The sequence below is a fragment of the Miscanthus floridulus genome, chromosome 2 (assembly GCF_019320115.1).
Source record: "Miscanthus floridulus cultivar M001 chromosome 2, ASM1932011v1, whole genome shotgun sequence".
In the NCBI taxonomy this organism is placed as follows: domain Eukaryota; kingdom Viridiplantae; phylum Streptophyta; class Magnoliopsida; order Poales; family Poaceae; genus Miscanthus; species Miscanthus floridulus.
The window spans coordinates 115,271,279-115,283,711 of record NC_089581.1 but is presented as its reverse complement, the minus strand read 5'-3'; positions in this window follow the sequence as shown (position 1 = coordinate 115,283,711).

The window sequence follows — 12,433 nt, the reverse complement described above, 5'->3', positions numbered from 1 at the left end:
AGTCATACTCATTGACTTTCTCTGCGCTAATGCCAATATGTTCGCGTGGAGTCCCTCAGACATGCTAGGCATACCGAGGGAGGTCACTAAGCACGCCTTGGACATCCGGGCCGGCTCCAGGCCGGTGAAGCAGCGCCTACGCCGATTCGATGAGGAAAAACACAGGACCATTGGCGAGGAGTTGCAGAAGCTCTTGGTGGCCAAATTCATCAAGGAGGTATCCCATCCAAAGTGGTTAGCTAACCCTATGTTGGTCAAGAAGAAAAATGGGAAGTGGAGGATGTGTGTAGATTACACCGGTTTGAATAAAGCCTGTCCAAAAGTCCTCTTCCCATTACCCCGAATCAATCAAATCGTTGACTCCACTATGGGATGCAAGGCTCTGTCTTTCCTTGATGCGTACTCCAGTTACCATCAAATCAAGATGAAAGAGTCCGACCAGCTCGCGACTTCTTTTATCACACCGTTTGGCATGTACTGCTATGTGACTATGCCTTTTGGCCTCAAAAACACAGGAGCCACATACCAGCGGTGCATGACCTAGGTCTTTGGTGAGCACATTGGGCGAACCGTCAAGGCCTATGTGGACAACATCATGGTCAAGTCCAGAAAGGCCGGGGATCTCGTTGATGACCTAGAGATAGCCTTCAAATGCCTCAGAGAGAAGGGCATCAAGCTCAACCCCGAGAAGTGTGTGTTCGGGGTTCCTTGAGGCATGCTCTTAGGGTTCATAGTCTCAGAGCATGGCATCGAGGCCAACCCAGAGAAGGTATCAGCCGTAACCAGCATGGGACCAATCCGAGACCTCAAGGGAGTGCAGAGGGTCATGGGATGCCTTGCGGCCCTGAGCCGCTTCATCTCGTGCCTCGACAAAAAAGGCTTGCCTCTATACCGCCTCTTGAGAAAATCCGAACGCTTTTCTTGGACCCCTGAGGCCGAAGAAGCCCTCGATAGGCTTAAAGCATTGCTCACCAATCCTCCTGTCCTGGTACCGCCGGCCGGGGACGAGGCCCTCTTACTCTATGTCGCCGCAATAACGCAAGTGGTCAGCGTTGCCGTAGTAGTAGAGAGGTAGGAAGAAGGGCACGCTCTACCCATCCAATGACCTATTTACTTCATCAGCAAAGTGCTCTCCGAGACCAAAACGTGCTACCCCCACATCCAGAAGCTGGTCTACGTCGTAGTCCTGGCCCAGCGCAAGCTACGTCACTACTTTGAGTCCCCAGTGACCATGGTATCGTCTTTCCCCTTGGGAGAGATAGTCCATAATCGGGAGGCCTCGGGCAGGATAACCAAGTGTGCCATCGAGCTTATGGGGGAAGCCTTGACTTTTGTGCCTCGGAAAGCGATTAAGTCTCAGGTCTTGGCTGATTTCATGGCTGATTGGACAGACACCCAACTGCCACCTGCTCAAATTCAGACAGAGTGCTGGACCATGTACTTCGATGGGTCTCTAACGAAGACTGGGGCAGGCGCGGGTCTGCTCTTCATCTCGCCCCTTGGAGTACACATGCGCTACATGGTGTGGCTCCACTTCGCCGCCTCCAACAACGTGGCCGAGTACGAGGCCCTCGTCAATGGCTTGCAAGTCGCCATCGAACTTGGGGTATGGTGTCTCGACATCTGGGGTGACTCGTTGCTCATCGTCGATCAAGTCATGAAGGAGTCAAACTGCCTCGACCCCAAAATGGAGGCATATTGCCAGTTGGTACGTCGCCTAGAAGACAAGTTCGACGGTCTCGAACTTAACCACATCGTGCAGAAGTACAACGAGGCCACCAACGAACTGGCAAAGATGGCCACGGCATGGGCTCCGGTCCCCACGAACGTCTTTGCCAGGAACCTCCACAAACCATCCATTAACTACGCCTCGACAGTAGAGGAGGGCCCACCAGTCGAACCCATGATGGGGCTCGATGCCCCCTTGGCCACCGAGACTCCTTCAGCTGAGCCTGAGGTCATGGAAGTCGACACAGAGCCTCCCCAGACCGACTAGGACATGGACTGGTGACTCCCGTTCCTTGATTGGCTCATTCAGGGAGAGCTTCCTAGTGACAAGACCAAAGCCTGACGGCTTGCACGGCAAGCCAAAACTTACGTCCTCTGCAATGGCCAATTGTATAGGCGAAGTCCCTCCGGTGTCCTCCAACGATGCATCACCACCGAGGCAGGCCAAGCCCTACTTTGGGACTTGCACACAGGGGCTTGCGGGCACCATGCGGCGCCTCGAACGCTCGTCGGAAATGCCTTCCGCCAAGGGTTCTACTGGCCGACGGCGGTTGTCGATGCCACCAAGTTAGTATGCTCCTGCGAGGGATGCCAGTACTATGCTCGGCAGACACACCTCCTGGCCCTGGCCCTCCAAACCATCCCCATTACGTGGTCGTTTGCCATGTGGGGGCTCGACATGGTCGGGCCTCTGTAGAGGGCCCCCAGGGGCTACACCCATCTACTAGTAGCAATCGATAAGTTCTCCAAATGGATCGAGGCTCATCCGATCAATCAAATCAAATTTGAGCAAGCAGTGCTATTCTTCACTGACATTATCTATAGGTTCAGGGTCCCTAACACCATCATCACCGACAATGGGACATAGTTCACCGGCAAAAAATTCTTGACGTTCTGCGATGACTACCACATCCGTGTGGCCTGGTCAGCTGTAGGACACCCAAGGACCAACGGCCAAGTAGAACATGCCAACAGCATGATCCTACAAGGCCTCAAGCCAAGAATTTACAACCGATTGAAGAAGTTTGGCAAGAAATGGCTCACCGAACTCCCATCGGTCATCTGGAGCCTGAGGAACACTCCAAGCCGAGCCATGGGGTTCACACCTTTCTTCCTGGTCTATGGAGCCGAGGCCATCCTCCCCACCGACTTGGAATATGGTTCCCTGAGGCTACAAGCCTACAACGAGCAAAGCAGCCGCACCACCCGCGAGGACGCCCTCGACCAACTGGAGGAAGCCCGAGACATCGTGTTGCTGCACTTGGCCAAATACCAGCAAGCCCTATGGCGCTATCAGGCTCGGTGCATTCGAAGCCGAGACTTGAAGGTAGGCGACCTGGTGTTGAGGCTGACACAAAGCAACAAGGGCCACCACAAGCTGACCCCACCATGGGAAGGACTATACATCATCGCCCAAGTGCTGAAGCCCAGGACCTACAAGCTAGCCAATGAGAGGGGTGAAATCTTCACCAACGCTTGGAACATAGAACAGCTACGTCGCTTTTACCCTTTAAATTTCCAAGCATTGTATATATTGTTTCTCGGAATACAATTGAGAAGCGTTCTTTAGTTGTTCTGATTTTTCGAGAAAGCCCACCCCCCCGAGCCCATCGCGGGTCTCAACAATACAATAACACTGTAAGGGAGACTCAGCTCTGCCTCTGCAGAACTGAGCCTCCCTTGAGGGCTAGATGGGGGACTCCCCCTAAGTCCCATGCACCATTTTTAAGTCATTTTTTGAAAAAAAATCCTGCGCCAAACTCTAGCACGCTTTGATGAATCGGTTGTAAAAAACCCAAGGACCGAAAAGTCTGTTCCAAGGATAGAAGGCCGGTAGAGTCGCAAGACGTCCTACGCCCCTAGGCTACGGCACTCCCTCACCACCTTTTGCCCAAGGGGCGGCTTAGGCTCCAAGGAGGTTTTTTGCAAAAGAAATCTAATCAGACACAACAAGAGGGCAGAGGCTCGGAAATACAAGAAAAACGATTAAGAAACAAGAGTATGTTAAAAAGAGGCCTCGATGGCCACAAGCATTACAATACAAAGTTAACCCCTATTCTATTTACATGGCCTCTTAGGCCTAGGTCAAGGCTTAGGGCCTCCAGCATCGGCAGACGGTGGGGGAGGGACCACCTCCTCTTCGAACAGCTTGGCCAGCATCGTGCTGGGGCCCTCTACCGCTTCTATTAGCTTTGCGACTGACTCGTCGGCCTCCTTGTCATCGTCGGGTAGGACGTAGCCATCGCTGATGGCCTAGAGGTCAACGCCAATGTAGTGCAAAGCAATAACGGCCAGCGCGCGCTTGACGCCCATATGTAGCGCCTCTCAGAGTCGCTCGCCCACTTGGCTGCTCAATGCAATCAGGTGGCTCCCGAGGGAGCTTCCTGACTGGACCCCCTCGACTTCCAGGGCCTCGCAGGTGGTATGGGCAGCGCTCTTCAGTGCATCATGCTCCCCGATCTTAGTTTCAAGCACCACCTATACTACGACGGAGGCCTCAGCTGCCTGGGTAACCTCCTTCTCTAGCTCTGTGCCAAACGCAACGGAATGAGGATGAGCGCAAAGAAATACAAGCTAGAATAGGGGCGGAAGTCTATGGGACTCACCCTCGGCCTTCTGCCCCCAGCATCGGGCCTCGACCTGAGAAGCCTCAGCTTTCTCCTTCCAACACTGGGCCTCGACCTAAGAAGCCTCAGCTTTCTCCTTCCAACGCTGGGCCTCGACCCGAGACGCCTCGGCCTTCTCCTTCAGGCGCTGGGCCTCGACCTAAGAGGCCTTGGCTACCCTAGAAGCTTCTCTCCCTAGCTCTATGTTACACCAGGGAGTTAGGGAGTGAACATAAGAAAAAGTGAATAAAACAAGGGGAACAGGACTCACCCTCGGACTTTCCCCTCCAGACCACAGCCTCAGTTCGCGAGGCCTCGGCCACCGTAAGGGCCTCATCCAAGGCGCCTTTCGTCAGCTAGTGCACACTTTGCTCTGCCCCTAGCTACCCAGCAAGGACCTTGCCCAAGGCCGTGGCCTCTCCAGCCCAGGACCTGAAGGCGTCCCGCTCACCGGCCATCCGGGTCAGCTCCTCCTCTAACTCCTTGACCCGCGCCACCAGAGGGGCGACCTGTGCCTAGGCCATGGCTGCCTCGACCTTTGCATCGGCACAACAAAGGCGGAGGTCCTCTACCTCCGCGCTCTACACCACCAGAAGTTTGTTGGCGTCGGCAAGCAAGCCCTTCTGTCGCTGGAGCTGGTCTTAGACATCCCTCTCCCACCGGAGAAAGACCGACTTCCCAAGGGACCGGGTCTCGAGCTCCTGGGTACACAGAATAGGGGTCATTCACTACAAGAAAACTCGAAACAAGACAACACCACATGAGAAAAGAAAGCATGAACCTAGGTGACTCCGAGCAGATCATCGGCCACCATGGACAACACTGTCCGTAGTTACCACTCCGCCAGCCGGTGATATTGCTCAAAGGTGTCCCAGCACCCACCCTCGGTCGTGTCCTCAAGGGCGAACAAAGGCTCCCCCTTAGGGTCATCCTGGCTCTGCCACAGGACACGTGGGTGATCCCACCCGCAGGACTCGGGCCATACCCGCACAAGGGCCGAGCTCCCCTCGCCTGGGGTCGGAACCGGCTGCTCCACGGCGCCAGCCACCTTAGCGTCAACCACCTCCTGCGCCCAGGAGGTATCATCGGAGGAGATCGGATGGACCTCCACCTTCCGGGTGCCCTCCCACGACGATGACAGGCCTTGGCCCAAGGGTGCCACCGAAGCCTCTGTCGCCTTCATCTCCACTTCTTGGGCCGACAGCCCCACCGCAATCACGTTGGCCTCGGTAGTCCTAGGGGCTCTGGCCTTCGCCATCGTGGCCTTGATGGTCCCGGGGGCTCCGGCCTCCGCTATTGTGGCCTCGGTGGTCGCAGGAGCTCTGGCCACCACCGCTGCGGCCTCAGCGGTCCTAGGCGCCCCGGCCTCCGTCGCCTCGGCCTATGAAACCCTAGGGACCTCGATCTCGGTGACCTCGGTAGCCAAGGGAACCCTGGCCCCATCCGACCCATGGGCCTCGCCATCACGGGGCGAAGGCGCTCCCTCCCCTACCTGTGTCGAGGCTGCCTCGGTAGCCCCTCCTTGGGTGGCTGGCTCCTTTGGGTCAGCCCTCGCCGACGCCGCGCCACGTTGCAGGGTGGCTTGCACCTCCGCCACCCAGTGGGCGGTGGAGCCAGGGTTCACCTTGAGCACTTTGAGGGGCGCCAAGGTAGGCACCTCCACAGGTCGCTTCTGGCTAAGAACAAAACATTTACAGGGTTAGCACGAGACAAAAGAACAAACAGAAAGCGTTGCGGCTCCACCAAAAATATGCCTACCTCGAGTGGGGCTACAACCGCTTCGGCACGGCGACCCTCATCTGCAAAGGTGGTGGTGGCGGCAGAGGCACGGCCTCCGTATTCATCGGCGCCGGTTGGTCCTTGGTGGACCCCAGTGCCCCCTCAGTCCTCTGTGGGGGCAGTTGTGTCGCCCCCACCGCCACCCGCTCCACCGCTACCACCAAGCCCACCATGCTGATGGCATGCTTGCCCAACGCCCACTCCTCGGGCGTGTCCACCTCGGCCCAGAGGCGGGCAATCGCCGACCCCAGGGTGGCTCCTCCTCCTCCTCCTAGGAGAGCCGGACTGCATGCCGATGCCCTAGGCACCGTCTCCTCAATGTCAGGGAGATGGTCCAAGGGACCCGCCCTATCTCGCCCTTGTCATCTCCATCCGAGGCATCCGTCGATAGCAGCAGTGGCAGGGACTCCTCCAACGGGAGACCGTCCTTCCTTTGCTGCCGACAGCGCTTATCCAATTCCTCACGTGCAAGGATCTTCTTCGTACGCTTCGCCACCTTGGCGTCCTTCCGCCTTTTCTGTGCCTCGGCATGCGCTCGGTTAGCCGCTCGCCACCTTACATCCTTAGGAACAGGCGGCGGGGAGGCTCGCATGTCCCTCATCCCCTGTAGGGATGATGAACACAGATAAGGGAACAAGAAACAATGAGAAATGGGGACGACCTAGGGGTTGTAGTGGCATGTTACTTACCAGCGAGAGGAACCCCCGCAATGGGGGCATCGCAAAGGGGGTTAGGTTACTGCCCCTTAGCTTTGCCTCCACCGTCTCCCCCACCCGGCAAAGAATTTCCTCATTGGAAAGGGCGGAGGAAGACATCCAAATGCCCTCATTTGGCTCATCCAGACTCATCTTGAATAGGCGCCACCGCCGAGCCATCAGCGGCAGCACCCTTCGGCGGTGGAAGGCGGCCATGACCACAGCCACAGTAAGCCCATGGCCCTGCAGCCTCTCTAGCCCCTCTAGGAGTGGCTGCAGCTTGGGCTGATCCTCCCTCGGGACGCCATACTTCCACCTCTCCGGGTAGCTCCCCACGATCCACCTAGTGTAGGGGGGAAGTCCACCATCATTGTTGCGAAGATAGAACCAGCTCGTGTACCATCGGTGATTGGATGATGAAAGCTGGGCCTGGATGTAGAGGTGCTGACGGTCCTAGCGCACTTGGAGAGTGCAGCCGCCAGCCCTCACCACCTTCCTTGTGCCCGACATACCCATCGACTTGGTGGTATGCCCCGCCTAGAAGAGGTGGAGCCACAACTCCCAATGGGGAGCAATCCCCAGATACCCCTCTCAGACAGCGACGAAGATAGCCGCCTGTGTGATGGAATTGGGGTTGAAGTTGTGGATCTCCACGCCGTAGTAGTGCGGGAGCGCTTGCATGAACCGATCCACCGAAAGGCCGAGGCCGCGCTCATGAAAAGACATGAAGCTCGTGAGGCCTCAGCTCTGGCTCACCCGACAGAGTGATCCACTCTAGCCTGTTGGGGTCGGTAACCGAATGAAGGAGCCCGCCATCGATGAGCGACTGAAGCATCTCCATGGTGACGTTGGATGGACCCCAAGGATCTGCCTTGATGACAAGAATGTCGCCGGCCATAAGTGCGATGGAGGGTTCAACTACGGCGGTGAGTCTCTATCTCTCTCTCCGCCTCGCCGCTCTCCCTTCTTCCTCCTGGCGCTCTCTGCTCTAGCGACGGCTAAAAGACAGCAAAGCTATTGCGGGCAAGGTAAGGAGGGGAGGGGCGAGGCTCGTTGCGTATTTATGTAGGATGAAGGCAAAATGGATGGGTGATGAAATCAGGGAAGTTTCCCTTAGATCCGGCGCAGTTAATCTCGATCCGATTTTACCGCCCACGTGCCCACCTTTTCCTCATTAATCGTGGGAACAGTTACGTCCCATTTGCTGACACCACATCGTGCCCGACCGCAGCAGCAGTAGGCGTCGTTCTGTCTCCCTAGAAAACCACCTCAAAAGGCGCGCTAGCCATTGTCGAGCCAATGGGGGAGACATTCCCTCCACCCTATTCCTTTCAGATGAAGGAACTGGGCGCCAAGCCTATTATGGTCCAAGGGTTCGGAGGCTAGGCCCCTAAGGGTTTTGACAGCCACCCTAGGGCAACAAAGTTAGGGATGACCACGAGCGAGCCCACACGGGGCCGAGGCCCAAGCAAGCAAAACGCTTGGGATGCCCTAAGTCGTGTCCGAGACCGGCAGGGAGGTCTCAAAATGGGATCCCACCATAGGGAGGCACCGAGCCACCAGGGCCCAGTGAATGGCCTCGACACCCACTAGAGAAACCCTCTGGTACTCTTGGAGTGTGTCTCTAGACCACTAGCCGACCCCTAGCGAACGGGGCATGTTCCTCCACTCGGACTCACCCGATAACAGCTCACCAGAAATGCCAGCGCTCGCGCCCATTGAGGATAGCTTGGCATATTCCACCCCTCCTTCCGAACAAAAAGGAAGCATGAGGGTCATACAAAAAGCCAGGGGAACCCCTGACGGCCCTCTTGCTCTGTGCAGAGGCTAGGCGGCTCCTCCTGCAATCATGCCGAGACCTAGCAACCCAGGCTCGCGTACGAGGGGGCTTGGCAAAACAACCCCTCCTTCTGAATGAAAAGGACACGCGAGGGTCAATTCAAAAATTTAGGGGAACTCCTGATGGCCCTCTCGCTCTGTGCAGAGGCTAGGGAGCTCTTCCTGCAGATATGCCGAGACCCCACGACCCAGGCTCGCACCCAAGGGGGCTCGGCAAACAAACCCTCACATGTGAGGGGTGTACAAAAAGCCAGGGGAACTCCTAATCACCCTCTTGCTCCGTGCGGATGCTCGGGGGCTCTCCCTACAATTTTGCCAAGACCAAGCGACCCAGGCTCACACACGAGTGGGCTCGGCAAAAAAACCCCTCCATCCAAATGGAAAGGATGTGCGAGGGTTGAACAAAAAAGTCAGGGGGCCCCTGACCGCCCTCTCGCTCCGTGCGGAGGCTCGGGGGCTCCTACACCCAAGACAAAGACAAGCGACCCAAGCCCACACTTGAAAATTTGAGAAAATGTGACAAAGGGCAGCGAGCCCGTTACGGTCTAGGGGTTCAGAGGCTGGGCCCCTAAGGGTTTCGACAGCCGCCCTAGGGCAATAGAGCCAGGGATGACTATGGGCGAGCCCGTACGGGGACAAGGCCTTGGCAAGCGAAACGCTTGAGGCGTCCTAAGTCGTGTCCGAGACTGGCAGGGAGGTCTCCAAATGGGATCCCACCGTAGGGAGGCACCGAGCCACTAGGGCCCAGCGAACAGCCTTAGCACCCACTAGAGAAACCCTTCGGTACTCTTGGACTGCGTCTCTGGACCACTAGGCGACCCCTAGCGAACAGGGCATGGGCCTCCACTCGGACTCACCCGATAATAGCTCACCGGAAATGCCACCGCTCATGCCCATTGAGGGTAGCTTGGCATGTTCCACCCCTCCTTCCGAATGAAAAGGAATTGCGAGGGTCGCACAAAAAGTCAGGAGGACTCCTGATTGCCCTCTCGCTCTGTAAAGCGGCACATGCGCTCTTCCTGTGATCTTATCGAGACCTCATGACCCAAACTCATACTTGTGGGCTCGGCAAATACGATTACATCCCTCGGACAATGTGAGAAAAAGACCCTAGAGGAATGAACTCACTCCCCTAGGGCCTCGGGGGCTACACCCGGCGGGTGTGCTCGCGCGCACCCACCGAAACCTCAAAATACAAAATGCTATTCCGCCAGAAGCTACCGCAAGTCAAGCCTCGTCAAAACCTCAAGAAGCTCACACTCTCCCTGAGGCTCGGGGGCTACTGTTGAGTACCATAGAATGGGGTACCCCGAGCGTATAATGAAAGAAATCACTTAAACACCATAAAAACAAAGCCAAAGGATAAGTTGTTTGTTAAACCCCAGCCTTGTCTGAACCCACCGACTCTCCATCTTGCTCCTAGCCTCGTACGGGAGGCCTCGGTGGCTGAACAAATCTCTGCCTCATGCGAGGCCTCATGTGGGAGCCTCGACAGGGAACCGATTCTCCGTCTCGCCCGAGGCCCCGCGCGAGGAGCCTCAGATGAGATGTCAATTCCCCGTCTCACTCGAAGCCGGCTCGACAATGACCCATCGCTTCTGCCTCGGCCAGTCTCCCCGATAGCATGTCGTGTCCCATTAGTGCACCAACCACTCCTGCAATATCAGCCGGACGATGACTCGACACAATGGAGCGGTCGACGAGATAGGAAGTCACGTCTACGCCATACCATCCTGGACCAGGCACGGCAGGGATTATCGGCCACTGTGCTCTGGTGCTGTGCTCACAATCAGTGCCTACACTACACTGTGCCACCTAACCCCCGCCCCAGAGACAACGTGACATGGGGGGTCAAGTCCAGGACACCATAGCCTCGGAATCAGTGTATGTCACCAACTACTCCCTCCAAGCCTCGGTAATCCACTTTAGGGTCTCAGCAACTCTGGGATTCACGTCTGCCGAGCCTCCCATGATGGCTCGGCCTCGACACCAACTGAGCCTTGGCTCCCCACAGTCAACACACGATGACCAACATGCCGACTGCCGCGCCCGCTTCGAGATAGCACAAGAGCTTCCATGACGCACAGGATCGGATGTGACCGACGCGTCGCCCCAGTACTTCAAGGATAGACCACACCATCGGCCATGCCACCATAGGAACAGGCTATAGGGCTCGAACACACCGCCTCCATCCACACGACACCATGTAGCTAGCGAATGTATTACCCTCGTCCCCCCTTCAACTATAAAAGGGAGGGACCAGGGCCGTTTCAAGGGGGGACACAGGCGATTAGACCTAGACTCGCACAAACAGACTCATTCAATTCACGCACACTCCCCCGCGGCCTGAGAGCAACGTCTCAAGCAGCCCGCACCACTCCACGCCGAGACCTAGGACTAGCTCCCTCTCTCACCCAGCTTGTAACCCCCTACTACAAGCACTTCGATGCAAGGAATACAAGATCGATCTCTCAGACTAGACGTAGGGCACCGATTGCCCGAACCAGTATAAACCTTGTGTCTCTTTGCATCACCATCCGGGATTGGGTACACACAGTACAAATTTACTAGTTGGTTGAGGACCTCCCGGTCTGAAACACCGACAGAATGATTGGGTCATGAAACAGCATAAGCAATGACTAACTACATGGTTGAAGGACCAAAACATAGCGCCTAGAGAAACCATAGACTTTATTACCATTAGTAGGTTGGCGGAGGGGCCATCGAGACAAGTGACATCTTGGAATGCTTATGACATCAATGGGTATACATACTATACCCATGCAAAGGATAGTAAATATGTGACCAAAATAGTGGTGTTTGAATAGAGGCTCTCGACGGATTAGGGCAAAAGATTCAATACTTTGACATCATTAAAGAGATATGGGAACTTGACTATGGAAGGGATATAACGGTGGCCCTATTTTGATGTCGCTGGATCAAACAACACTAACTGAACGAGATCGGATTGAGAGTCCTTGACCTCGAGAATCTAGGCTACCAAGATGACCCTTGGGTGCTCGCTTCATGTGTCACACAAGTTTTCTATATGTATGACCCACAAAGTAACTTCCCCCGAAGAAGAAGACAAAGCACGTGATTGCCTCCGAGAAACAACATATTATCAGAGTTGATGGCATGGATGATGTTGAAGCTTACAATAACTACGATGAGATGCCATTATTCACAGACTTTCCAAAGAAGATCAGTGTTGTGGAAAAGAACCTACCCAAAGACATATTGCCATGGGAACGAAAAGGTGTCAAGGGGAAAGTCGTTACAGCGAGCTAGCTAGTTGTTGAACGTGGAGTGTTTGTGTAAGTGTGTGTTTGTAAGACTTTATTTATGCACGCGTGTTGTAACAACCCAAAAATCCACACCAAAAATCACAACTACAAAATTTTTTGTTGTAACCCCATGCAATGTTGAGTGACATCTGTAGGAGCCAACCCTAGGTGTTGCATTAGAAGTAATCGAACTAGACAATTTCATAAGCATGGCATGTCATTTATTATTATGTTTATTTAAATACTGACAAATGAAACATAGCATACATTGTTAACTCAAATGGTGATTTGGATTTTCATTTGTTTTATGTAATGCCTAACAACTCCTTTAAAGAAATAAACCATAAAGTAATTATTACTCAAACCAAAGAATAAATGTTTAAAGAGAAAACTATTTCCATTTTTGTATAACAAAACTACACTTATTTTTGTTATACAAAATAGCTAAATAAATTCCTAATATATATATAAAAGAATGTTGTGGGCCTCATATCTAAAA